Source organism: Leptonychotes weddellii, chromosome 6 (assembly GCF_054177405.1).
Source record: "Leptonychotes weddellii isolate Sample4059 chromosome 6, ASM5417740v2, whole genome shotgun sequence".
In the NCBI taxonomy this organism is placed as follows: domain Eukaryota; kingdom Metazoa; phylum Chordata; class Mammalia; order Carnivora; family Phocidae; genus Leptonychotes; species Leptonychotes weddellii.
The window spans coordinates 55264767-55291956 of NC_138374.1; positions in this window are offsets into that span (position 1 = coordinate 55264767).

Below are 27190 nucleotides of genomic sequence, written 5' to 3' on the forward strand. Positions count from 1 at the left end.
TCATCCCTGTGCACACCCCCACGCCCCCAGGACACACAATGTACATTTGACATCCACTGACCCTGTTTAAAGGGACTTTGCTACAGTTGGTAACCGGGTGGTCAACAGCTATAATAGACAAACTAGTATCTGTACTGTTTCTGATCACCATAATACATCATTCTTAATATAGCAGCAAAAGTAACCCCAAAGGGAACAATTATATTAAGAGACGAAACATAAGCCATCAATTGCTTTATGGTTAAACCTTAACTTTTGCTTATGAACACTGACAAAGCTGATCAAGCTTTGTGCTTGACACGACTTCAGGCCGGTTTGCTGCAGACAGCTGGGCCCAGAACTCCGTCTCTGTCATCACCTGCGGCGGCTTAGGCCACAGCCCACCCCAAGTGCCTGACCACAAGCAATTCCCGCCGTGACCTGCCCGTTATTGCCATATTTGAGCAGTTTATTAAAGTCGTAAGGCCTTCCCTGGCAGTTGTCAGCACCCCTTCCTCTTTCCAGAGTCACAGTCTATGCACATAAAGGCTTTGCTCACCTTCCCCTTCCCTGGGAAGTATTTGGCTAGGGCTTTGAGCATCTTCTGATTGCAGAGGAGCACCCCCTTCGATAAAATATTTCCCTACTAATGTCCAGACTCTTTTTTTCTTTTTTTTTTCTTTTGCTTTGACAACCATAATACTTAGTGAGCATCTCCTTTCCTGATTCAAAATGTCAGATTGACAGCTTCTTCAAATATAAGCGCAAAGGCAAACAGGGCACTCACTACCCTGGTTATTGGATTAATTGACTCCGATTCACCACCAGGCTCTAAACTGTCTGAGAACAGAAACCACATCTTGACTTTCTTCCTCATTTTCCCTCAGCATCCAGCACAATACCAAGTACAGAATAGATATTCAATGTATGCCCTTTGAATGAATTAGCAAATTCCTTTCAGTCAATGATATTTGCTTACTGTCGGTCATATACCAGGCACTGTTCTTTGTGCTTGCGAAAACACCTGCCTTGCTGGAGCTCATACTGTAATAACTATAATAAATAAAGTTGTATTGTGTATTAAATGATACCTGCTGAGAGGCCTGGGGGGACAAGATGAGAAGGATCAGGAATTGGGGCATAAGGATAGAAGAGTTGCCATTTTAAATAGGATGGTTAGGGGAGCCTGGAGGAAAGGGAGACAATTAAACAAAGACTGGGAAGAAGTGAGGAAGTTCGCTATCCAAAAATCTGGGAAAGACTGCTCCCAAGAGGAGGAACAGCCGGGTCAGGGGCCCTAAGGCGAGAGTGTCCCCACTGTATTTGAAGAAGAGGAAGGAGACTGACTCATAAGGGCTGAAGCTAAGTGGGCAGGAGAGCATAGGAGATGAGACACAACCAAAGGGTAGGTCACAGAAGGCTGCACAGATCAATGTAAGGTTGTGGCTTTTACTCTGAATGAAACGGGCAGCTAGCACAGCGTTGTGCTGAGGAGTGACATGATTCACTTGCATTTTCTTTTTTTTTTCCTAAAATTTTATTTATTTATTTGAGAGAGAGAAAGAGCGAGTGAGAGCACAAGAGCAGGGGGAGGGGGAAGCAGACTCCCCACCGAGCAGGGAGCCTGATATGGGACTCAATCCCAGGACGCTGGGATCATGACCCGAGCTGAAGGTCATGATGTCACTTAACCGACTGAGCCATCCAGGCGATCCGATTGACTTGCTTTTTCAAAGGACCACCCCAGCTGCTCTGTGGGGAATAAACTAGAGGGAGAAAAGACAGTAGTAGCAGGCTACTTAGGAGGCTCTTGTAAGAACCCAAGTGAGATAGGGTCGTGGCCTTGGCCAAGGTGACAGCTGGAGAGATGCAGAAACATGGTTAGACTCTGGAGATAGTTTGAAGATCAAACAAGCATATTTTTGGATGTTCACATGCACCTATTAATATTTATATATACGAATAGATTCAGGTTATCACTGTAATGATATGCTTTTGCTTTGTATTCCAACTTGAGAACAGGATAGCATGAATTGACATGAAAACCTGGTTATACCTATGGGAATGTACTGAGCATGTAAATATCATCCAAGATACAAGTCAAGGTGGAAAGCACAATTTTTTAAAAGTTGAAAACTTCACTACTGAACAATGCACTAAAGCTCCAGACATGTGGACTGAGCCCAGTTTCTGCTCTAGCAGCCAAATTAGTTGATTTCCCTAGGCAATTTCCCCCTTCAGATCGGGGTCTTAGCAGTATCCACATTTTAATTAATCAGAAGCTTCACTGTTCCTTTTCTGTCTCCTACTTGGTGGCCTCCCCTTCCTTGGGGCCCTTCAACATACTCTGAACGTTTATAACCCCTTATTTGGGATTCGTGTATTGGCTTCATTTTCAGTGTTCTGTATAAAGGGGGCTCCTCTTTGGAAAATCCAGGCACACATGTTTTATTGAATATATATCAAAGGCAGTTGGAAACACATTTGGGGAAATGGAGGCAGAGTTCAATGGAATGGTCATTTGGAAGGGGAGTGTAGAAGGTTAACTACCATAGAGAAAATGCCTTCCGTGTTCTCTCTGTTCAAAGGCCTTGCACCTGGGCCATTCTGTGTTGGGCTGTACTTTTATCGGTGCTTAGACCTTTCTGGGCTGAGGAGGCCACTGGAGAGCAGCCTCATGGAGTCTATTCCTTCTGAGACACTTCTTTAAGAAATAAGCTGACAAAAGATCTCCAGTTCTAAGATTTATGCTGGTTGGAAACGGTAATGCATTGCAATGAGCAATGATATATCCCAAAACATGACTTTTTTTATTACACTGAGGTACAAAGTTACTATGTTTATTAGATTTTTTTTAAAAGTCATAAACCATTTAGAGCCATTATCTTACAGAAAGATTTGGAAATGTCATACAAGGCTTCCATAGGTATAAATTAATACACAATCTTCATTTCAAGTGAAACCTCTAGGCTCCCCAGTGAGAACCAAAGTCACATTTTAACAGAACACCACTTGGATTTCAAAGCGTCTTAGTTTTTGCTCACCAGAATTGCAATTCTTCACCCAGAATAAAGCATAACTGTTTGACAATGGGGGGGGCGGGCAGCAAGCATAGTCTCTCTGTATACTCATCTATAATGTGTGTACGGAGTATGGCCATTTGGATTACAAAATATTTTTACTTATATTCTTTAACTTAATCCTTGTGACAATTCTGTCATACAGGGGTCATGATTCCCATTTTACAGGTAAAGAAACTGAGGCTGAGAGAATTTAAGTGACTTCCTCAAGAGCACATAAGAGATAAGAGACAGAGCCAGAGTAGAACCCAAGTATGTCAGACTCAATCAGTGTCACCAAGTTCTTTAAGGTGCTCCCGGGTTCAATACATTTACTTTTGTAATAAATACCTTGCAACACACCCCTTGATAGACCTCACCATGCTTACTATGGCTACATTTGGTAGCTAACAGCCACTAAGAGAGGGAAGATGGTATCTTCTATCTGTCCCTCCAGATTTACTCTCCACCCTCCTCCACACTGCTCTGTGCCCAGGGACACTGACCTGTGGAGACTCAGTCATCAGGCTCCTTTGCCCTCTAGATTTCCACCAGCTTTGGCCAACGGGAAGGAAGGAAAGAGGATGAGCTGGTTATTTGTTTCTTCGGCTCCTTCCCTGCAGTGTTGCCACAGATGGGATCATCCTTCAAACAGAGACCACAGCTCCAGTTGGAAAACTCTCAGTGTCTACAGATACTGATAACCTCTCCACCCTCTCTCTTTTTCAAGGTTAGGGATGGGAAGAGTGCACGGCAGTGACTAGCCCCAGGCTTCTGCACTACCCCTCATAATTTTATACATCCCTGCCCCGCTTTTCTAAATAATTCTCTTATTAAACTGTCCATAAATTATCCAACTTAAGTGTGCCATCTGTTGCCTGATGAGACCCTAACTGACAAGGGGGCTTCTTGGTGATTTTGCTATCATAAAAGGGATTAGTGGCTAAATTCCTCTGGACTAAGCAAATGCTCCATTAATGAGAAAAAGCTGGTATTGATACAGAGGAAATGAAGACAAATGACGTGCCGTAATATAAGCTTCACAAATGTGGTGGATCCTGACAGGGTTTGCCTGATGGGGTGTGGCAGTCACCTGTGAGAAAGCCAACTCTAACAAGGGCAGAGTGACTGGTCGATCTGTCTCCACCTCTCAGGCTGGCCTCCCCCACATGCCCAGGACAACTGGTCAAGGTCTCCTATTGGGAGAAGCAGAGGACCACACGGTAATAATACTAAAGTGATAGGAATCATGCCGGCTTTCTCATGCATCTCATAACTAACATAATATATACATAGGGAATTTGAGGATCAGAGAAGTTAAGTATCTCAATCATCATCACACAGCTAGCAAGTATAAGAGCCAAGGTATGAACCTAGCTCTTCCTACTACGAAGCTCATTAGATTGCTCCCTGAGACCTGGCATATCCCAGAACTCTGGTTTCACAGCTTGATTCCTATATAAACCTTGTTTCTGACACTGTTTCCCACTCTGGTTGGATTTCTGGCCCACATATGCTACTTCCACTTCTCTTATCTTACAGTAGAGCTTCAGTCATCCATTTCCATCATTAGATCAATGATTCATCCATTAATCTACCCTTTTCGTCATTGGATACATTCCTCTCACTCAGCTGGGTTGTACAATGGCTCTGCTCTGAAATACAGTATCTGCTTCCCATTGGTTTTGTTTTGGATTTTGTTTGTTTTTTTCCTTAAATCAATATTGCTGAAACTAAAACCCCTATCAGATGAGGAATTCTTAATCTCAGGAAACAAACTGAGGGTTGCCGGAGTGGTGGGAGGTGGGAGGGATGGGGTGACTGGGTGATAGACACTGGGGAGGGTATGTGCTCTGGTAAGCGCTGTGAATTGTGCAAGACTATTGAATCACAGATCTGTACCTCTGAAATAAATAATGCAATATATGTTAAGAAAAAAAAAAGAAGATAGCAGGAGGGGAAGAATGAAGGGGGGGAAATCGGAGGGGGAGACGAACCATGAGAGACGATAGACTCTGAAAAACAAACTGAGGGTTCTAGAGGGGAGGGGGTGGGAGGATGGGTTAGCCTGGTGATGGGTATTAAAGAGGGCACGTTCTGCATGGAGCACTGGGTGTTATACACAAACAATGAATCGTGGAACACTACATCAAAAACTAATGATGTAATGTATGGTGATTAACATAACAATAAAAATTTAAAAAAAATAAAACCCCTATCAGACACAAATTGTATGCTTTAAAAATCCATTTTCTTTCCAGAAATTGTCCAGAAAAGAATTACACCAAGGAAGAGTTGTAGATAACCAACAGCTTTCAACAGCAAAGGCCAAAACCCTTAAAACACCAACTTAGTGCCCAGAATTTAACCAAACCCCTTAAAAACCACAGGCCCTGAAAGTTACATGAATGGTTAAATCCCAGAATTTACAGTCTCAAAGATTTAGGCAAGAGCTCATATAAGAAATAAGTAAATTCCGAAAGCATCCAAATTATCACTTTTCTTACTAACCTGCTCATCTCTGAAAAAGCACCATTGCTATTTTGTTTTGCATTCATTTTTTTTAACTTTCAAGTTACCACTAAAACTTCCCAAGTTGGCAAATAACAATTTTCTGATAATTGTCAAATAGGTTGTAAGCTCCTTACTGGGACCTAGAATCACTAGGGCCTAGAAATTTGTAAGTGAATAATAAGCCCTAGGCTCTGGGAATAAATCATCAGAAAAGACATCGTCTGTCTTTATCTGGCTTATTTCACTTAGTACAATGCCCTCCAGGTGCAGAAAGGAGAAAAGTGGTTTCCAGGGGCTGGGGGTGGGGAAAATAGGGAGAGGTTGGTAAAGGGGTACAAACTTTCAGCTATAACATGAATACAAACTGAGGATGTAATATACAGCATGGTGACTATAGTTGATAACACTGTATTGTATAACTGGAATTTGCTAAGACAGTAGAACTTAAATGTAAAAAAAAAAAGAATAAATCTGTGAGGTGATGAAGGTGTTAATTAACTAGATGGGGAAATCTTTTCACAATGTATAAGAAAATCATCACAATGTACATTTTAAATATCTTAGAATTTTGTCAAATATACCTCAAGGAAACTGGAGAAAAAAAAAAGACACTGCCCCCGAGATTGCATTCCTGCTCTAGAATTAGAGTGAGACATGAACATTAAAAGGGAAAAATAATTCTCAGGAGTTTCATGCAAGGATTGTATTTTCTTCTTTTGACGATCATTTAAACATACACACAAATTTTATTTCCTTTCGTCGTGATTTGTCTGGTAGCAGATTCACCTGTGGCACTCTTTGAAAGGATAAATTTCCAGACTCTGCTCCAGGCCCTTCATCAGAATCCTTCACAGGTTATTCTAATCCTAGTCCTCTAATAATAGTGACATGACCCCCTGAAGGCAAGGGGGTCCTTCTGCCCAAAGATCTCCTGGAATTATTTTCACTGAGAGTTCTGACAGCCGGGGCTGGCAAATCAAGCTCTAGAGAGTAGACACAAAACATTCCACCTTGAACAATACACCCAAGCCTGAAAGAGAAGTTATAATCGAGAAGTCGTTATTTTTTTTTTTTTAAGATTTTATTTATTTATTTGAGAGAGAGAGAGCACAAGCATGGGGAGGGGCAGAGGGAGAGGGAGAGGCAGGCTCAGGGAGCCCGATCCGGGACTCGATCCTAGGACCCTGAGATCATGACTTGAGCGAAAGGCTGATGCTTAACCGACTGAGCCACCCAGGCGCCCCAAGAAGTCGTTATTAACAACAGCATCTTCATCTGTCTCCAGCTTGACCCTTCCCCGGGCTTTCTCACCTGATCCTCACAATAGCCCTAGCTGCCTGAGAGACGTTTGCACTTGTTTTCTCCCTGGAGATTAGATGCTAATGTCTGAGAAGAAGACAAGAGTCACCCGTAGTCAAAATTACCTTGGAAGTCTTGCTTGAAGAAGACATTTTATTGAAAACCAGCATACCATCTTTCCAAAAGTGTGATACCGCACTGGAAGAGGTGAAACCGCTAATTGGGTAGCTGGTTGTGCTTAGGAGCCATGTTGTTGGGAAAACAGAGTTCATACGGTTATCTTTATAATACGGATTCCACGATGCCTCTACTTTACATGTGAGGAAGCTGACGCTATTCATGCCAAGTATTTAGCAGCTGATCTTTGACTACCAGAGAAGAGGGGTAACCCCTGGCACCAGGACCTCATCTTCATTGATCTGAAATAAAAGAGGACTTAGCATGGAAGGGAAGTCCTATGCGCCACGCACATTGGCATGGATTAGAATGTCATTTCCTTCTCATGTGAGAATCGTGTTATTTCTACCATTACAGAGAGGAGAAAATCAGGAGTGCAGAAACATGAATAGTTAACCTAGGGGTGTAGTCAGTGTCTCTGAAGACCTCGCAATGGTGAATTACTACACCCGGAGGGCCTCCTAGAAACACATACCAACGGATCTACTAACATCCAGGCCACCGCCTCACAAGGCAAGAATGGTTCCAGAATGGCCAGTCCGCCAGCTGGGAGGATTTCCACCACGATTCAGTGGTGCAAGTCCCTCACTAAATGCTGGGATGTTCCACAGCCCAATAGCCATCGCCCTCCAGTTACCCCTACTATTAGGGAATTTTAAAATCATGCTTTTGTCTTTCCATCTCTAAGAGAAGAAATGTAGCATTGCCTAACCATGTCCTTCATTTTGAGAAGTCTCCATAAATGTGTACACACTGAAGTTCATAAACAAATTCCTAAGTGAACCAGACAGTTTTGCACAGTGTGAAGTACGTACTGCACAATTCACAAGTGGCATTTTGACAAAATGCCAAGTTTCCAGTGCTTCTCATTTTATTCCTGTAAAACTAAGCTATGCTCAGTTCCCTCTGATGTATTACTCCCATGAATAAAAGATGTTCCTTGACACTAATTCACCCTGCTTCTTTGACTGCCCACCATGCCCTCTGCATTTGTCTAGAGCGCATGTGAGTTTCAGAGGAGATACGGTGCCCCACCCGGAACTCCCCATTGATTGCACTGTACAGGAGTGCTTTATTAAGCAGTTGGTGTCACCTGCTAATGCAGCATCCCAGGTTCCAGTTAATGGCTATAGATTTGGTGGAGGTGGGGATTGGGAGGCAGGATGGAAAGTTTGGCAGTAGAGAATTCTGGCTCTCTCTCAAACTCAAAGCACCAAAACAGTCTCTGAGAACATTTATGTAAGTGAGAAAATAAAGAACATCCATGTAAGTGAGAAAAATCCATGACTCCTTTTAAGAAGGCGATTTCCCAATGCTTGCTAATTAACCAATTAATGAAGGGAGGTGGTCACCAACTTGATCACTCTTCTCGCCCTACGAAAGTTCAAAAGAAGTGGAAAGGTTAATAACTGGGTTGAAGAGTCAGGATACTTGGGTTTCTGCTCAGCACTGCCTCTGTGTGTCTGGGGCAATACACTTCATGTATCTAGTCCTCGGTTTCCCATTTATAAATATAGATGGTATATGAAATAATTTTTGAGTAGCACACAATTCTATGATTTATGTCCTCTCCTGGACTTCATATTTATGCTAGCCTTTAAAGCATCTGTGTTAAGATGGTACCATGGGTCAAATGAAATTATAGTAAGATACTTTCAGGTAAAGACATATCATCTCTTCAACAGCATAGATTTCAAGTTAATTTCCAGCTACATTTAAAATATACTTAGGGGCACCTGGGTGGCCCAGTCGGTTAAGCATCTGCTTTCGGCTCAGGTCATGATCCCAGGGTCCTGGGATCGAGCCCCGCATGGGGCTCTCTGCTCAGAGGGGAGCCTGTTTCTCCCTCTCCATCTGCCTGCTTGTGTTTTTTCTCTCTATGTCAAATAAATAAATAAAATCTTAAAATAAAATAAAATACACTTAAAAATCTTCCCAATCACTACTGTGGATAAACTGTGGTCACAGTTTGGGTATTGATAGAGTCAGCCAGAAAATCAATCAGATGAGAAATACCTAAGTACAAAGAATTTTGCTAGCCATTATAACTTATTTTAAAACTGGAACATTGCTGATTTTTATTCATTGCCCTCTAAAAACTATCTTGCAAATAAAGTAAGAAATCTTTGGTGTCATCATGTTGGGAGGATACTTGCCTTCAAAAGGTAACTCTCTATTCCCTCCCACACACCTTCATCTCATAATTCCTTCCTGCTTATTCCCTCCCAATTTATAGCCAATTTAGCAAAAAATTCCCTGAAAGATAATATTTTTTTCAAGATGGCAGAACTGCCAAATCACATAAGCAAGACATAAAATGGTCTGGCCCTGCAATTAGTCCCACGCTGAGCCAAGAATGTGCACTCACTAAATCCTGATCAGTTGATTAATTGGTCTAGTGCTGGGGATCTGCCTTTCATTCCTATCCCACTGTGCTGAAAGGCTAAGCACTTGATGTTTCCCATTCAAATGACCTGTGTCTCTATCTCCGCAGTGGTAAAATCCAGGTGACAGTATCTGCCTCTAACACACTCCCCAGAATTTTGCAGGAACTGATGGGATCGTGCCTGTGAACTATTCTGAACTCTTCAGAAAAATCCATGCCACCCACAGAAGGCCATGTGATTAAGAAGTGTTTATGCATGCAATAGATGGCAGCAGTTCCCAGTGATAATCTCAGGAAATTGGAGAGCCAAACACACACAGGAGCAAGAGAACACCAGAGGAGGTTCATGCATAATGGATTTCTGACCAGCCATGAATAATACATTGCTCAAATTTTAAAATGCAATAAGTAAACTACGAGGTGCTATTAGTGTTATGTACATAAATATTTTAAAAGCTCCATGTAAATATCCCATAGTCACTTCAGTTAATTGTGATCAAAGGAACATATGTTCTCAAATCTACAGTAAGCCAGTGGAGGTGGTTTGGGAAAATGTAGGGCTGAATGAACTTGAAGAGTAATTGCAAGCCCTTCTTGGAGAATCTCAGATCAACTGTACTTTCCTAATCTATCACCTGTTTGGATGACTGCAAAAGACACTGACTACATTTAAATATTTTCAAAAGAAAGGAGAAAGATTACACAAGAGGTCTAATTATATCAACTCAGACTCTTCAGCTTAGTCTAAACTACTAAAGCAAGTAGTTGAAAAGTTGAAAATGTAACTGTAGACCTTTATAGGAGAAAGGCCAGCAGTTCCCAGAGAGCAGCCCTTCAGAGAAGGCCAGCAGCACCCTCCCTCACATGGGTCACCAAGAAGAGACATGGGATGGATGGATTCATCTCAGGCCTTGGTAGTACCATCAGCTTCATGCTCAGAAACTTAGTTATGAGTGTTCCAGAGATGATCCTACTCAAGGTTCGGTACTTAGGCTAACAAAGCTCCCAAGAAGCTGTACACAACCAGAATGGCAACGTATGGTTTTACGATGAGAAATATAATTATCAAGCAGATGAGACATTTGCATTGGCCTATCCAGTACATTCTACCCTTGTATGAAAAGTCAGAATATTAGGAAGTTGCTTGATGATCTAGAATAGGGGTTGGAGAACTTTTTTTCTGTAAAGGGCCAGATAGTCAACATTCTAGCCTTTGTGGGCCAGACGGTGTGCGTTGTAGCTACTCAACTGCAAGCCAGGTACTACCTACAGGCTGTAGTCGGCAGACTCTTACCTAGAATAGGGGAGGTTGACTACATGATTTATTTTTAACAGCTCAAATAGTTCTCCATAGGAATGTTACTACTAGGTACTATCTGTCTTGAAAAAAGCTCCAGTGGGCCCTGGGATATTTCCCTGTTTCTCTCTGGTTTGAGCTCTCCACAGCTGGCAACTTCCTTTTGGAATGTTCTATTCTTCCTTTAACAACATTAATACTTCTTGTCTCACAATTACATTTAAGAAGGAGCACATACTTTTTAAATCTTACAAACAAAATTTAAAAACAATGTGAGAAATAAGAAATAGCTGTGATTTTTCTTAACAGTTGTGATGAAATAACATCCGGACCCTTAGTAAAACCGTCTATAGGGAAATATCAAGGGCCCCAAGTGCAATCCAGAAAGTGTTAGCTCAGGCTTCGCTTTGTTTTACTGGGACTCAGACAACTCATTCCTTCTCATTTTACTGTGGTCCCAGGGCTAGGGAAACTCCTCCATGATCTTCCTTCCCCCATATGTCACAGCAATACACTTGTCATAAAAATAGGACGTGGTGGACAACAGGCTACAGCAGGCTTTTATTTTGTTTTGGTTTTGGCTGCAGAAATGGGGTCACTGCTAGATCACACGTGTCCAGACGTCCCGGGGTTCAGCTTCCCCTAGCACTTGCGGTCCCTGGCAGCGAGCTGCTTCTCGGGTCTTCAGAGCTGCCAATGTGCTTTAACCCTATTTCTCTGCTGCCTAAGCTTCTGTCATTGCCGAGATGCTCCATCTGCTCCCTCAACTCTCTCCGAGCCAGATGGAAAAAAAGCTTCTTCCCTCTTTTGACATGACACCACTCTGAGCCTTGGAGTCCACAAATGGGCCACGGATGCCCTGAAATTATATACCAGATTTTGTTTATGTAGCTGCGTAGGTTCATTTTTCTCAGGAAAAGGTACACAGCTTTCCACAAATTCTCAAAGGGGCCAATTGCTGCCCCAAAGTTGAAATGACGATCACATTGTAATTGATTAAAGTGGAAATGCATCCAATACAGATTTAGTTTGTGCAAATCCAACTGCACGCACTTAGCAGAGAGAGACACTGAGAGAGAAATCACAATTTAAATAATGCAGGCAAATCCATCTGCCTTTGTACTCAATGAGCACATACATAACTGAGGTGGAGCCTGAGACGTGGACCTAAATCTGCAGTCCTCGATTGGGAATAAATGCTCAACGCAAAGTAATATTTCTTTTAAGAACTACAAGAAGTGCATTAAAGAACATTATTCGAGAAAGATATTCTCTCTGAGACCATGTTCATGACAGTTCTGGAAAGAGAAAAATAATCTACCCTTTCTCCCAGAAGAGTGCATATGCTTCCTTCCCCCCTCCCCCACCCTAGCCATTTTTATGTCCTCCTCCCTTCCCGCTGTCATGCTGCCACCTCTTTAGAAATACTGCCTTCGGAATTCCATAGAAGACACGGTTTACATCACTCCTGGCTGGAAAATGTGCGATGTTTTTACTTTCTCCAGACTCGGGATTAATTTACAAACTAGAGCTAACCTGTTGGAAGGGGGACAAGATAGGATGGGAAGACAGACAGCCTGAATTTGAACGTCAGCTCAAGCTCTCCGTCCAGCCTCCTGGTACCCTTACGGAGTCACCAATGCTCCCGTGCACAATGGAGTTCTCAGAGAACCCAGAGCAGCCACTCGGGGCCAAGCCCAGGCCTCCAGCAGCCCACTCAGAAACAGCGCTTGAATAACACTCGGTAGACTAGCAACAGAGAGTCTCCAGGAGGAGTAATTACTCGGGAATTTCTCATCCCAGAGTCATGTCAAGTTTTTAGATGGAAGTCACTGATATTATTATAACTTAAAGTAGCCTAGAATCCAAATCCTTCCATCCTCAAAGCTAAATCCAATTCTCATCTCTTCCCTGTAGCCTTTTCTGAAACTTCTAGCCCAAACTATTTCTCCCCATTCTCTGAACTCCACCAGCAAAGAAAATTGGAAGTGCACAGAAGTATTGTTCTCCGATGAAATGGAAAATTAAATGACACCAGTTTAGGACAAGCCAGTGGATTACAAAGGCAAAATAATGTCATCTAATACCAAATTTCTCTAATCCTCAAGTCTTACCTTCTGACCTGGGGAATAGAGAATTGAATGAAACGTCAGTTGGTAAAGAAACAAACAGAGCCCCTGTCAGCTGCTCTGCTGATAAAACACACTAATACTATTCCAGAGCAAAAAAGGCATGGGCATAAATCTTTTATTTAAAAAATCATATATATAAAATTTAACGAGTGCCTAAGAGTGAAAAGGTAATGAATGTGCATGCAGGATCACAGAGGTGGTGAATCAGAGTGGTCTGTGGACCTAGGAAGATAACTCTCCAACACTAGGAGGAGGAGACACCCTGCTCCCCTAACAGGTGGGGTGCAAACAAGGCAGGACCCCTCAAAGAGGCAGAGATGGTAGGAGGGTCCAGCTCTATAGCACAAGGCAGCCCCAACCACCCACTCCAGTAATGGAAGACTGAAACAAGCCATAACAGCAATCAGAGTCACTGCAGGGGGCAGTAAGCGGGCCTCCCCAACATGACCTCAGCTGTAGAAGTAGAAGAAGTAGCAGCACAGCCAGACCAAGAAGGGAGATGGACTTCAGGGTCTTAGCTGTAGGAGCGACATTAGCAAGACCACAAAGGAGAGAGTGAGTTCATCCCCAGTTGTGGTCAGGAGAGCTCCAAGCAGTCTTTTACCTCTGGGATCTAGCACGATGGCTGGCTCATAGTAAGTGCTCAATAAATATTTGAGCAAGGAAGGGAAGGAAGGAGAGAGGGAAGTAGGGAGACAGAGAAGGGGAGAGGAGTTTAGCTGATGGGAGCTCAAAACCAAATGATCTGAGTGGTCACGATGGTTACCCAGAAGCTCTTATTTGTCCTTCCCAAGCCTGCCTAGAAATGCCTCGCATACTGCCACGGAAACATAGATAATCATAGAACCAAAAGAATTACATCTGGAGAAATAAATAGCAAAATGATCAATAAATACCTACTTAATATGTGTAGTCATTAAAGACAAATAACTATGTATAACCCAACCTGACGTGGAAGATTCTGGCATAATAAACAGCAGAGAAATTGAAGATCTTTGAATCAGCCCACCATGACTCATTCAGTTTTTAGGAAAAAAATGTCTCTCCATCAGGGAGATAGCCTGTTTTCAAGCAGTCTTTTCAAGCCTCTTAGACTGGGAAGAGAAGCATGCACTGAATTATGTCACATGAGTCACCTGAGTGGTTGTTTTTTTTTCCCTCCCCAGCGGGAGGTTTTCAAGTGCTAAAACCAATCCATAAGTGTTTACAAGGTGAAACTCTACGAAGTTCTATAAAGAGTTAATCACCTCCCCCGCACCACCACAAACACCTCCCTACATCTCTCCCTCCAACACCAAAAAGCATGGTGTAAGACTGGTATGCACCTTTTCAGACCTTCATCCTCATTCCTCTGAATGCATTTGCACATATTTATACATCTATAAGGTTTTAGTCATTTGATTTTCCCTAAGTAGACTCCTACACTTAATATGAAACTTGCTTTTTTCACCAAACAATAGATCATAAGCACCCTTACGGTATAGACTATAACCCTTGATCTTTATATACATAGCGGTACACAACCGTGTCTCTCTTTTGTTTTTCCTTTTTCTCTTCCCCCTCACCCCACCACCATTCGTGAAGACATTCCCTGCTCACCCGTGGCTCAAGGAGAAATACTTAGTGGGTGGAAAGTGGGCTTTTATCCAGTTTCCCTCTCTTGCTTCAATCCTGTAACTAAAGGCCAAATCAAAAGGACACCTGTCAGATACAAAGTCACACGAGCTCTCTGATCCTGTGAGTTGTGAAGACCTTGGTCACTGCCCACATCAGGGGAGGACAGATGTGTGCACAAAGAATTCAAGGATCAGGTCAAGTTCAGTACGGTAGTCCAACTTTAGGACGCACTCTGGGTTCCAAAGGAAGCTGGAAGCCAACTGATGAGATGTGAGTAATAAAGCACCATCAAAAGGAAGGTGTTCCATGGAGAGGGCCTGTGCTCTCCACTAAAAGGGAAGGTGATTAGCCCAAAATAATGGAAGGCCTGTTTAAAAGACATGTCAGTGAGGATCCAAGACCACAGCCTTCTTTCAATTTGACCACAAGAATGAGATGAGAAATTATAAAGAAATGCCAATTGTAGTTCAAAATAAAGCTCCAATTTACTTATTACTTAGCAAAAAAAAAAAAAAAAATCATTTCCTTACCATTAATATACCTTGAAAAGTGACTTGAAGTACACAGAATATATTTCCCAAGTCTCTGCTGCCACCCACAGTTTGAGGTGAGAACAGTGAGACAAAAATCTTCAGCATGCATGGAAATTATGCTCTAAGTTGACTTCTATATGTATTGTTATACTATATTTGTATAGTTTTTAATATATGATTACTTATCCTGACACACACACACACACACAGCCATTTGGTAGGCGATGAATAAACAGGGTATCACTTGAATTCAATTAAACTCACTCCAGCTTTGGCACTTTTCCCACAACAAGTAAATCAGTATCATCAAAATTGGACTTGTCATTCAATTAAGCCTGGGGCATTAATAGCCCCGTGGCCTTCAGAGACATCTTTGTGTCTAACTGAACCAGTTTGGATTGTGAGGGTGAAGAGACAGTATTTAGGATGGAGATGTAGCAAATGAGACCAAATTACAAAGGTTTCTGTCTAGAATGAAGATGCTGCAATATTCTTCCAATTGTGGATGAAGATTCTTTTCAGCTGAAGATCATACTGAGATGGAACACTCCCAATCATCCATGAGGGCGATCTTATTACCACCATTTTACAGGTAAGAACTAGAAACTCTAGTTTTGGCCTCAGGGAAGAATACAATCATGTTTCCTGTTTATTTCACTCCAAGTATGGCACAAGTCCTAGCCTTAACCAACAGCACAAAGAGAAAGATACATACAGAGAATATTTCACAATCATTGCAGAGGTGCAGACCCGTCCTGGAATCCCTCACTCGACTTTCTGAAGGGCAGCTCACTTACCCACCTCAGAAATGCCCCTTTCTTCTCACCCTTGTCTGAAGGACCAACGTGAACCCCTCCTTGGGAAGCCTAAGAGTGAGAATTTCTGTTCTTTCAGGTCCAGTCCTAACTCTACCAAGGGGTATGAGGAGAAGAGCCATGGCAGCTAATGGCAGTTAAGCCCACTATGAGCAATCACACAATAGTCCCATATTAATCCCTCCCCCACTGCCTGGGTTATTTGGTCTTAAATGGCATCCTGTATGGGACATTTGTATCGCAGGCATGAAGGGAATATGCCAACTCGAGCCAGACACTTTCCATCCTGTCGCCACTAAGGTTTCAAAACACTATGGAGTGTAGACTGACCCCGGCCCCCAGGTTGCACCGCATGTCCTTAGCCGGAGAAATCACCCACGGACTGGCCAATATCCTGAAAGGCTCAACACGGAGACTCCAGAGCCAGTCCCCTGGGCCCATAGCCTGTCTTCCACCTTCCTAGCTCTGCATGACTCTAGGAAAATTACTTGACCGATCTGTGGCTATCAGTTAACTCAGCTGCTAAATGGAGAAAATCATGCCTGACTCATAGAGTAGTTCTGAAGATTGACATCAGTGAGTACACCTTTCTTTAGAGTCCTGCCCAATGCATAGAAGGCAATCTGTGAATGTTAGTTATGACTGTTGTTACCCAAAGGCAGTAAATTTAAAAAATCAAAAATAAATTTTAAGAAAACAGCTAGAACTAAGCATGGGAATTTTTTGGGAGGGGCTACCCACAGAATGAAATTGACAGAAATAATTTCCTGCCTTACGGTAAGTAAGCCTTTTGCCTTAGCCAAGGTCACAAACAGGGCACGCAGAAGACAGCTCTGCAGGAGGCCAGCATCCGCAGCAAGTTGTAAAAATTCTCCGCAGCCCCGAGGAACTTAGCCTGCCACATTTCGAGCGCTGAGGTTCATTGCCATTTTTTTTTCTTTAAGTTAAAATTTTAAATTGGTCCATGTCACATTAACCTAAGTCAGAACCTCTACTTTAAAGTTCAAAATTCAATTAGCAGGAACAAGTAATTACTTTTACCTCACGGGCAGGCAATATTCTTCAGAGAGAGGAAGTTCAGACTTCACCCTTGGCAAGGGTTCCAGCGCCTGTTGCTGCGGAACTTGACTCCCACATGACTGGCCATATGGCCAGACCGAACCCTGGATGGACCCTAGCTGCTGCCACCGGAACACCATCTACTGGGAAACAGAAACCTAGATCTGTCATCCTAAGCTCTGGGAAGGGCTGGCGAGAAACACGCAGAATGGCTTGCTCACAACTTCATTCAACCCTCATGCTGGTAACTCGGTATGTGTGTGTGTGTGATTGTGTCCCCACGGGCACGTGTGTAGATGGTTGTGTTTGACAGCTGAGCCCTGGGGCTGCACAGTGTGTCGCAAGTGCCTCAGACCTGGAGTCAGGGATCCTGTGTGCGAGTCCTGCCTCCGCTCCTCACTAACAGTGTAAACTGTAGTGATTCAACTCATTTGTGTAAGCCTCGATTCCCCCATGTGGATGTGCTCAGTGATGAAATGAGATCTTGTGTGTGAGAAGACGTAAAGTGTAAAGCTATTATTCTATTATTTCATAGGGTCAGCCCCAACCAAATACCTAAGAGACTATTTTAGACTCCGCCTCCTTCCCGACCTAACACACACACACCAGGCTGCAATACTGCACGCTTTTTCAGAGCAAGAAGTGCATTTCATCTGCACATGCCCCATGTCTAGCACAGTAATGGAGACATGGTAAGAGTTTAAATCAAGTTTACTGGATGAATGAAAAGGCAAACAATTGTTCAGAGACGAGTCACTAAGGCAGATACAATAATTATGCGCTTTTCCCAAAATCTTGATTTGGCATCAACAAAGACCCAGGCCTGAAAGCATAGATAGGATGGGCTAAGTGGAGACTTTTTTAAAGGGGGGAGGCACAGAAATGTATGATATTGAGCAAAGGTTTCATATTTAAATCGTTTTAATAGAACAGAGTACCTCAAAGCAATAGGAACAATAAAAAAGAGAATGTTTTGTTTTTATTTAATGTCAATTTTAAATATCATAGGGCCTCATTCTTGCGTCACAACCCAAGGCCAACTAACTCCGTTTAAAGTATAGAAACAGATTCACAGAAGTAAACTGCTTATCCAATGTCACCCAACCAGATGTCTACATAGCTGTTGGGTCTACCAGCTATCAGGTCTCTGGACTCTGTGTCACTGCTCTGGGTCTTAGGGGTGCACCAGGGTGACCACGAAAGGACTCTCAAATTTAGGGTGGCACCCAGGAGCAGCAATCCATCCTGACTTTCCCCAGCTCAGACCAGCTGGAGACACTGGTTCTCTACAGCAGAAAAGGTTCAAACGCCCTCAGTCTTAGGCTACCAAGAACAGAGCGGGGCAGGAATGGACGGGCCCCGGCCCCACCAGCAGAGGCAGTGTGGACTTTATCTACAATCCTAAACCTAGACAATCCTAGGTATGTGGCAGATGCATGGTCACGGAGTGTATTCCTGCTTATCCCACCCCGGATATTCCTTGCCTTGACTTCTGTCCCAGCTCCCAGAGACATGGTCCTGACAAGACCCACCTCCCCAGGAGAAGAGACCAGCTGTTCTCAGACCACAAATAGCACCAGAGATGTCATGGTTCTCCCTGGCCCTGAAACCAGGTCCCTGGCATTCATAGGAGCCCAGATCAGTCTTGGGATGCTACCGTGAGGACCGGAATCCAGGCGTCTTGCCTCTTCATGGTGACTTTCTTGAAGCTCAGTGCAGGGGTTCCCAAGCGTGGCTGCACATTGGAATCACACAATCATACATCTGATACCTATAGCAAAGGCTCTGATTTAATCAGTTTAAGGTACAGCCAGGATATCAGAAGTTTCAAAATCTTTCTAATAAGCATCCGGGGATAGAAATGACTGGTTTAGTGTGCTCAACAAAATCACCTCTAGCACTTGTTTAAAACGTAGATTCCATGGGGCACCTGGGTGGCTCAGTGGGTTCAGCGTCCCACTCCTAATTTCCACTCAGGTCATGATCTCAGGGTCGTGGGATTTCCGCTCAGGTCATGATCTCGGGGTCGTGGGATCGGGTCGTGGGATCGAGCCCTGTGTCAGGCTCCACACTCAGCAGGGAGTCTGCTTGAGATTTTCTCTCTCCCTCTGCCCCTCCCCCCACTCATATTCCCACTTCCTCTAAAATAAAATAAATAAATCTTTAAAAAAAAATAAAATGTAGATTCATCAGGGGCCAGATAGTATGGTTCTGTAAGCTTCGGCTGGGGCTGGTCAGTCTATGTATTTTTGACAAACACAAGCTTCTGAAGCAGCCCTACAGTACATACAAACTATTGAAAGGCTCAATTAAGCCAAGGGGCAGAGATTGAATTATTTTTAATACCATCTTTGTCAAGAAAAGAAAAATCAAGGGCAGTCCATGGGCTAAAGAGCACCTAACTGCCTGCAGAAAATTTCATTTGTGCAAGGCCCCACAGGCTCTCTACCTGCTGCCTAAATTAACTACTTGTTACTTTTGTTTAAAAGCTATATTTTTTAAGTAGCTCTAAATCTGACAATAGCGAGTCAGTACTTAAACGTTTCTAAAGCTTTCATCTAGCCTTATGCCTAGATGCCCACCTACGCAGCATTGCTCCCAGATTCCCAAGGAGTAGGGAGCCCCTCTGCAGTACTGACAGTTTTCATTCCCTCACTCAGGGCACCTGCTGCAAGAAGCAGATAGGCCTCAGCTCCTCCTTTTGGAAGGCAGTGCTGTAGTTAAGGGGAAAATCTCAATTTCAAAGTAATTGGGGGGAAAATCCTCTCGATGCAGAATATGTTCAAGAGTGATCTTTGAACAAAAAAGCTGCTGAACGTCCCCAGCTAATAAGGGGCATCATTTGATGTAAAGCAATTGGCTAAATCTGTCTCTATATTTCCTAGTAATATGATAAATGCAAGGAGAAGCGAATTTGTCTTGGTATTCCACAATGTGATAAATGACAGGAAACGTAATTGTGTAATGCCAATAGCACCAGAAAATTGCAAATCTCCAAATGAAATGTTCCTTTCAATCACATAATCAAGTGACTGACAGGGCATTCGAGATATTACCTAAATTATAGCTAATTTTCTGTAGCAGCTTTCTGCACCTTGCTCCACCGCACTGGAGAAAAGGTAGGCAGAAACAAAAGTCATTAATTGCATTAAAAGGAGATACAATGGCCCGGTTCCTTTCCTGATGCTTCCCGACAGTATTAATTCAGCATACCACTCACCTCTGCTCATGGATGTTGTGTGGCCCTCACCAAGCAGAAACGGGGGCGGGGGCGTGGGGGGGACTTCCTGATCACCATGGAGACCGAGGCTGGGTTTGGGATGTTTGTTACTTTGAGAGAGAAAAAGAGACAGTGGCATAACTAGAAATTCTGGGCATCTGATCAACACTGTCAGAAACAGACCCCCTATTCCTTATTAATTTTAAAGTACAGAAATCTCTGATGAGATAGAGGTGCTCTCGAGCTATACTTAAACCTATGGGTAAAAATTATTATATTAGAAAATGCATCACAAAATCCTTTAGTGCTTTGACTGAAGGAAGCAAAACCCAACTTGAGTTGGCTGGGGCATAAAATGGGAGTTTATTTTAAGGATATGGAAATGTGGGGCTCCTGGGTGGCTCAGTCGGTTAAGCATCTGCCTTGGTCGTGATCTCCGGCGCCTGGGATTGAGCCCTGTGTCTGGCTTCCTGCTCAGCAGGGAGTCTGTTTCTCTGTTTCCCTCTCCCTCTGCCCCACCGCTCACTGTCTCTCCCTCACGTGTTGGGTTTTTTACGTTACTCTCTCAGACCATGGAGACTGACTCCCTCATGCCCATCTCCAAATTCCCAGGGCAGAGATTCAGAGTGGTCCAAGTTGGGTCAAGTGCTCAGTGCTGATCCAGCTCCTTATTTTCAAGAAGGTTTTGGGTCACATTATACAATATGACTGCCAGGGACCCATTTCTGAGGATGGAGAGCTGGGGCCAGCAGCTAAGAGGGTCATTTTAAGCTGGGAAAATACCCTCGTGAGGCAACTACTACACAATGATCACGTCATCTGAGTCTCACAACCACCCTCTGCAGTAGGAAACTCAGTTGTTATTATGCTCATTTGATAGATAAGGACATGGAGGGAACACAGCTGGTAAATATTAGAGCCATAGCTTGAATCTCGGTCCTCTGCCTCCAGATGCTGTGTGGACAGGAGACAACTTTCTCTCCTCTTTTGCTTTTATATTTTATTTTGTTTATTGTACTTTTCCCGCCCAGAGCGTATCCAAATTCATTCCTTCAACCAATTGTCATTAATTACATGCTTTATGGGGAATAGGGGGCCTGTCCTCAGGATGCTTAGAATCTATTATATAAGACAGTTAACAAATTTATCTGCCAAGACTCTAGGCACTAGGGCCACCACATAACACAACTCTAGGTGGCACCATTCAAATTTGAATCTTGAGAAGGGCACCTCCCAGAAGAGTGCAGTACATGATATGAAGTCCACCAATTGCCACAGCTAAACACACTTGTTCTTTCCACATGCTTTTTAGGAGCTGGTTAATTTCTATAATCTAGAGTCCAGCTGAAATAGGAATTATAACTTGAGCATTTTCCAGATCCTGGAAGGTCTCTAATATTAAGAATCCCTGTGTTAATTTGTTCAGGCCGCTATAACAAAATACCACAGACTGGATGGCCTATCAACAACAGAAATTTATTTCTCACAATTCTGGGAAGTCCCAGATTAAGACACCAGCATGATCGAATTCTGGTGAGAGCCTTCTTTCTGGTTCACAGCTAGAAACCTCTCTGTGTCCTCACAAGGTGGAAGAGCTAGGGATCTCTCTGGAGCCTCTTTTATAAGTCAGTAATCCCATCCATGAGGGTGCCACCCTCATGACCTAATCACGTCCCAAAGGCGTCACCTCCTAATACCACTGCTTTGGGCGTTAGGATTTTAACACATGAATTTTGGGAGCATAAACATTAAGACCATAGCAATCCTTCATTGAAGTAGCTGGATTTCTGGGGTGGGGGGGTGGGGAAGGGGGAGTGACCCTCACTACATAGGTGCAAGTCTCAGCTGTGATGTCTATATTGAGTTCTGGGAAGTTCAGAGCCTTGGGGACACCTCCAGTCTTCCAGAGAGTGCCTGGACAGTAACTACTCCTATGGGGAGAAAATGGCAGGGTTGATTGGGAGAGCTACCTAGGGTGGTGAAAAGGGTGAAAAATTAAAATTGTCAGAGGATTATGTGCAAATCTAGGGACCAAAGGAACCAGATGCAGAGCCAGAGGGAGAGCACCTGAGCAACAAAAGACAGGACCATAGCTGAGGGCTGCTCCATAGGGCATAAGGCAGACCTGGCTGGAAGGTGGGGCCTGCCCTGGGGGCTGGTAGGGAAAGAGGACGAAGAGACTGGAACTTTTCCTTCTTCTCCTGGTGACTCATGGTCTGACCACGAGTTTCGGTCTAGCAGAAGCAGACAGATCCTTGTGTTGACACTGCTCTCTCTGATGCCTTTTTCTCATTTTCTTAATAACCATCATATTAATAAGTTATCGTAGTGAAAATTGTCAAAAAAAAAAAAAAGCACTGCTTTGGGGTAAGAAGCTCTGGAAAGCATTTGTCCCAGAACTTCCCCCACCATGTGATTATCCGACACTAACCACATCTAACCAATTATTTCCAAGGGCACAAGGGATTAACTGGTTTTTTTCTACTACATGTTGAAAATCAGACTACAATATGCACTTATTCCACGTACCACCCATTCTACCAAGACCCACACTGAAGTATCAAGGCGAGAAAAGGTCTCCTTGACATTACATTTGAATTTAAAATCAAACATGCCTACAGACACTCAAGGAGGAACTGTCTTCATTAAAGCAGGGCACAACAGCAAATCTCTCATTTTATAGTTTTCCCATGAAAAAGGAAAACTGCAGGCACTTAACTCGGGCCCCAAAGTGCACAGCTAAGAACACCTGGCAACATGAATAAATTGCAAAATGTATCTGTGTTCCTAAAAAAAAAAATTTTTTTCATTAGATGGTGCACTTCCAAATGTGCTGCTGATAGCAACTGCCTTGCTAAAGACCAACAGAGCTCATTACCAGGAAATGCAAGAGCCCAAGGGAAGAGAATGAATTGGTTTTTCAAACCCATTGACAGTCTCTAGAAAGTCTACAATGTTTGCTATTTTAAAATTAAACATCTGGTTGAAAGATCTGTTATTTTATGATTTTTTATGACAATTCAAAAGTCACGTTTCATTTTGTTCTTTCTCCATCAGAGATTCAAGTAACTTTACTTTTGACCAGAATAGTTCCATAAGCCTTGGGCTCAGAAAAAAAAAAGAAAAAACCTTCCCCTTAGAATATTCTTGGACAGTTCAGCCCTTACCTTATAAAACTCCTCCTAGGAAGCAAAATAAAGTAGTTATATGGTTTTCCTTCCAACAGTCTGTGGCAGTTGAGCGTGACTGTAAGTTTATAGTGCTTCCAAAGATTAAAAACAATCCCACTTAAAATGTTCAAATCAAATTCACAAGCAACCTAATGAGCTGTGAATGTAAATGTAAATGCTTTACTAAGTGAGCACCCATAAAAGAATGATGTGCCCTAAGTAATTATGTGCAGATGCTGACTCTCAGGAGTTCAGTTTGGGACGTTCCTCAGCAATGGGGTGTCTTATGTTTATCCCTTAGCGTTAGCTCCAATATTGAGAAAAGCCACATATTTTCCAGACTAGAACACGAGCTGCAACCTGTTCAATGTGTGAACCCCTTCACATTCCTGGTTCCCAGCAGGGCCCCTGCCTTTACCACCCCACTGGGGACTCTTTCACAGAGAAAGTAGTTCATTTGGACATGCAAAGTTTAACATCAGAGCACAGTTCCCACAGAGTGAGACAGAATCGGAAATGGAGAACACCAAGGTTTCAGTGTCACGTGAGGATGACGGGAAATAGTGTCCACGACAGGAAAATGGTGACGTCATCACAGTTGGCAGCTCCAGACTTCACACTCAACTCCCATTGATTCCCATTAGGATCCCCTCTGTTCAACTGCCAGATAGCAAGCCCTCTGCTCTCTTTACCAAGCAAGTGAGGATCTTCCATCTCTGTTAAAACTTCTATGAAAACTCATCCTCCTTAGCCATGTCTCCTGGACACATCTGCCTTTGTCAAATCTTTTAACTTTGATAAAATAATGCTTACCTCAATCAAAATAATTTCATCCTTTCAGCTAGTTTATAGGAAAAATTAGAGGTTAAAAAAAGGGACTTAATTGTTCCTTAGTTCAGTCTACTCCTCAACTGGTCCTAAGGATTGACAAGACTTGGACCCTTTAGGACTAGGTGAAAAATGATGCTGGTCTGCCTCTTTACTGGAGATCCTCCTACTCATCCAAGTTTAATGAACTTCCAGCTATAACTGCAGAATACCTACGTCCTGGCTACTAAATCAATCAGACTTACCCAAGGGTCACTGGCTTTTTTGTATGCTTACTGCCAATGGACATCCCTGTCCATTAATTTCTCAAATTTCTCCCCACCAATCTCCTTACTCCAAGGATTTCAAATAGAATCCCATTTGTTCATCAGACCAATCATCAAGATATTCCTTTGGCATTGAACTCAATTCCTTTGTGACAAGGATTTATACCTGCTCAGTGGATCACGCTGCTCTGGAAGCTTTAAGTGGTTATTTCACTTGGAACACACGCACACCACAGACAGAGGTCCCCAATTTCAGCCCCCCCCACCAGAATGGTGATTATAATCATAGTGGGGAATTCCCATCATGCCCTACTATTAGCTCATTTTCTACAGAGCATTGGAATATTGCTATTCTTCCTCCCCAGAAGTATAAAGTATATGAATGATCATCCCTAGGGACTTCCAAAAATTGCTATTCAAATTCTTAAAACAGCTCTTTCTTTCAAAATTGGTTTGGAAATTGGCCAGTCAAAAACCTTTAGCATCTCCTTCCTATGGCATTCCAAATAAAGTCCAAATCCTTAAACTTGTAGCCAAGGTGCTGTAAAATCTAACTCCTATCTAATTTACCTTTCCAATATTCGCTGTTTTCATTCCTCCACCACATGAATCCTTTGGTCCAGTGGCTGATCTATGTCCCACAGAGACATATTTCCATTCCTTCCTTTGTTGAACAACAATTTATTCCTGTTTCTGCACCTTTGCTTATATTTTCCCTTACACCAGAATGCCTTCCCCAAACCATTCTACCTTCATTCAAAACTCAGCTCAAGTCTCACTTCCCCCAGAGCTTTCTTGAACATGTCAGTCCATGGTGCTCATTCTACTAATTAAATCAGTGTGCTACATTATACCAAGAGTTAGAAAACAGAGGACCAAGCTCTGCCACTTGCCAGCTGTGTGAACCAGGGCAATTCACTTACCTTCTCTAAGCCTAAATTCTCTTCATCTAAAGCAAAGGGTTTAGAATGATCTCAAAGAGCCATTCCAATTCTACTCTCAATAAAGACTTTGCACCTTATAATAAATTTCCAGTTACCCATCCACAAGTAAAAGCGCCAAATTTGGTAAATAAAAATACAAGACATCCCCCCCCATCCCACCAGGGTACCCGGGTGGCTAAGCTGGTTATGCGGCCGACTCTCGGTTTTGGCTCAGGTCATGATCTCAGAGTCCTGGGATCAAGCCCCACATCAGGTTCCATGCTCAGTGCAGAGTGTGCTGAAGTTTCTCTCTTCCTCTCCCTCTCACTTCCCCGCACTTCTCTCTCTCCCTCTCTCTCTCAAATAAATAAATAACTCTTTTTTAAAAATGCAGGACCCCCCAGCATACCCCATGCAATATTTGGGACATGCTTATGCTAAAAAATTATTCATTGTTTATCTAAAATTCAAATTGACCTGGGTATCCTGTATTTTATCTGCCAATCCTATGGATAAGTCCATGTTTTATAATCACCAATTCCTTTTAGCTATCTGGAGACAAGGAGTTTGATTTACCTACCCCCGAAAGTTTCTGACACAGTGCCATGTACAGAGTATGCTCACAAGTGCTTTGTGATAAACGGACACCAACTCCCTCAAACTAAAGCTAACTGAGTGAGCATAAGCTCATAAAAAGTGCTTTACTGTCTTCTCAGATTCATTTAAAAGAAAAAAGAGAGCCTAAACTCAACTGTTCCCTTCCAACTACCTTAGTCCCACCTGTTGCTGCCTTACCTTATTTAGACACCCAATGAACAAGCTTATAAAGAAGCTCAGTAACCAAGCCACATAAATCCTTTACTGGTTACCCTTCCGTCCAGCCATATATATATACACAGGGAGCAAAAGCAGTTTCTTTATTACTAGTGCTCAGTTTGTTTATGAGCCTCTATATATCTGGTTACTGTAAAATACTCCCCATCCTCACTCCCACGTTCTTCTCTCTACTTAGTCAAATGGCACGTCCTATGTCTCCTTCCCATAAAAATTAGCACCTCTCTCCTTCTCTATGGAAGGAAGATTATCGTTGCTTTATTCTGTCTCATGTCTTGAAATTAGTCTGGTGGGGCCATTGTCTCTGTTAAATAGAAAGAAAACATCAACAATATGTCGGAAGATTTGCAAGCGCTGGGTGGCTAACAGAAGCTGGACTTGAAAGAGCCCCAGAGTAGGAGTCGGGAGATGGGAGTTAACTTTGGCTCTGCCGCAACCCCAGTACCTCAGTTTCCTTTTCTAAGAACAGGAAAGCCCAGCCAGACACTTTGCAAGGCAGCTTTCATGTTCTACGGCTTTAAGCAAGACTTACATGGAGGCCAACTGAGGATTTAAACTCAACTAGAGGAAATGAGATAAATACACCATTTATAGCAAATCACTCTGATGTATAATGAACACTGCTTCCTCTACAAATGTAATGAGAAAGTGCCACAGAACCACCCAAATCATTTATTTACCTCAGCAACAGCACTGCACAAAGGAGCAGAGACTCTAATTATATTTTATTCCCCTCTTGTTTTGATCCAAGGCTGAGGTATAGCAATTAAAAAGACACAGAAATAAGAGAAAGTGGCTGAGGCAGGAAAAAAGTAAACTCAGTTACTTGGTGGTAGTCATCAATGTTTTCGTCCAACTTTCCATTTCCTGGCGTCAACTGGCTTCCCAGATAAGCCAACTCCCAAGACTTAGACCAACGTGCCTTGCATCCTGACATGTGGCTGTCACAGGACAGCAATCCCAGACCAGGAGGTGAACATAGCTGGAAAAGTGCTAATCAAAAAGTACTTATCAAAATTTTCTCTGGCTCTACTAAGGGAGAGAATTTTAAAAGAATTAGATGGAGGACGCTGCCCCACATC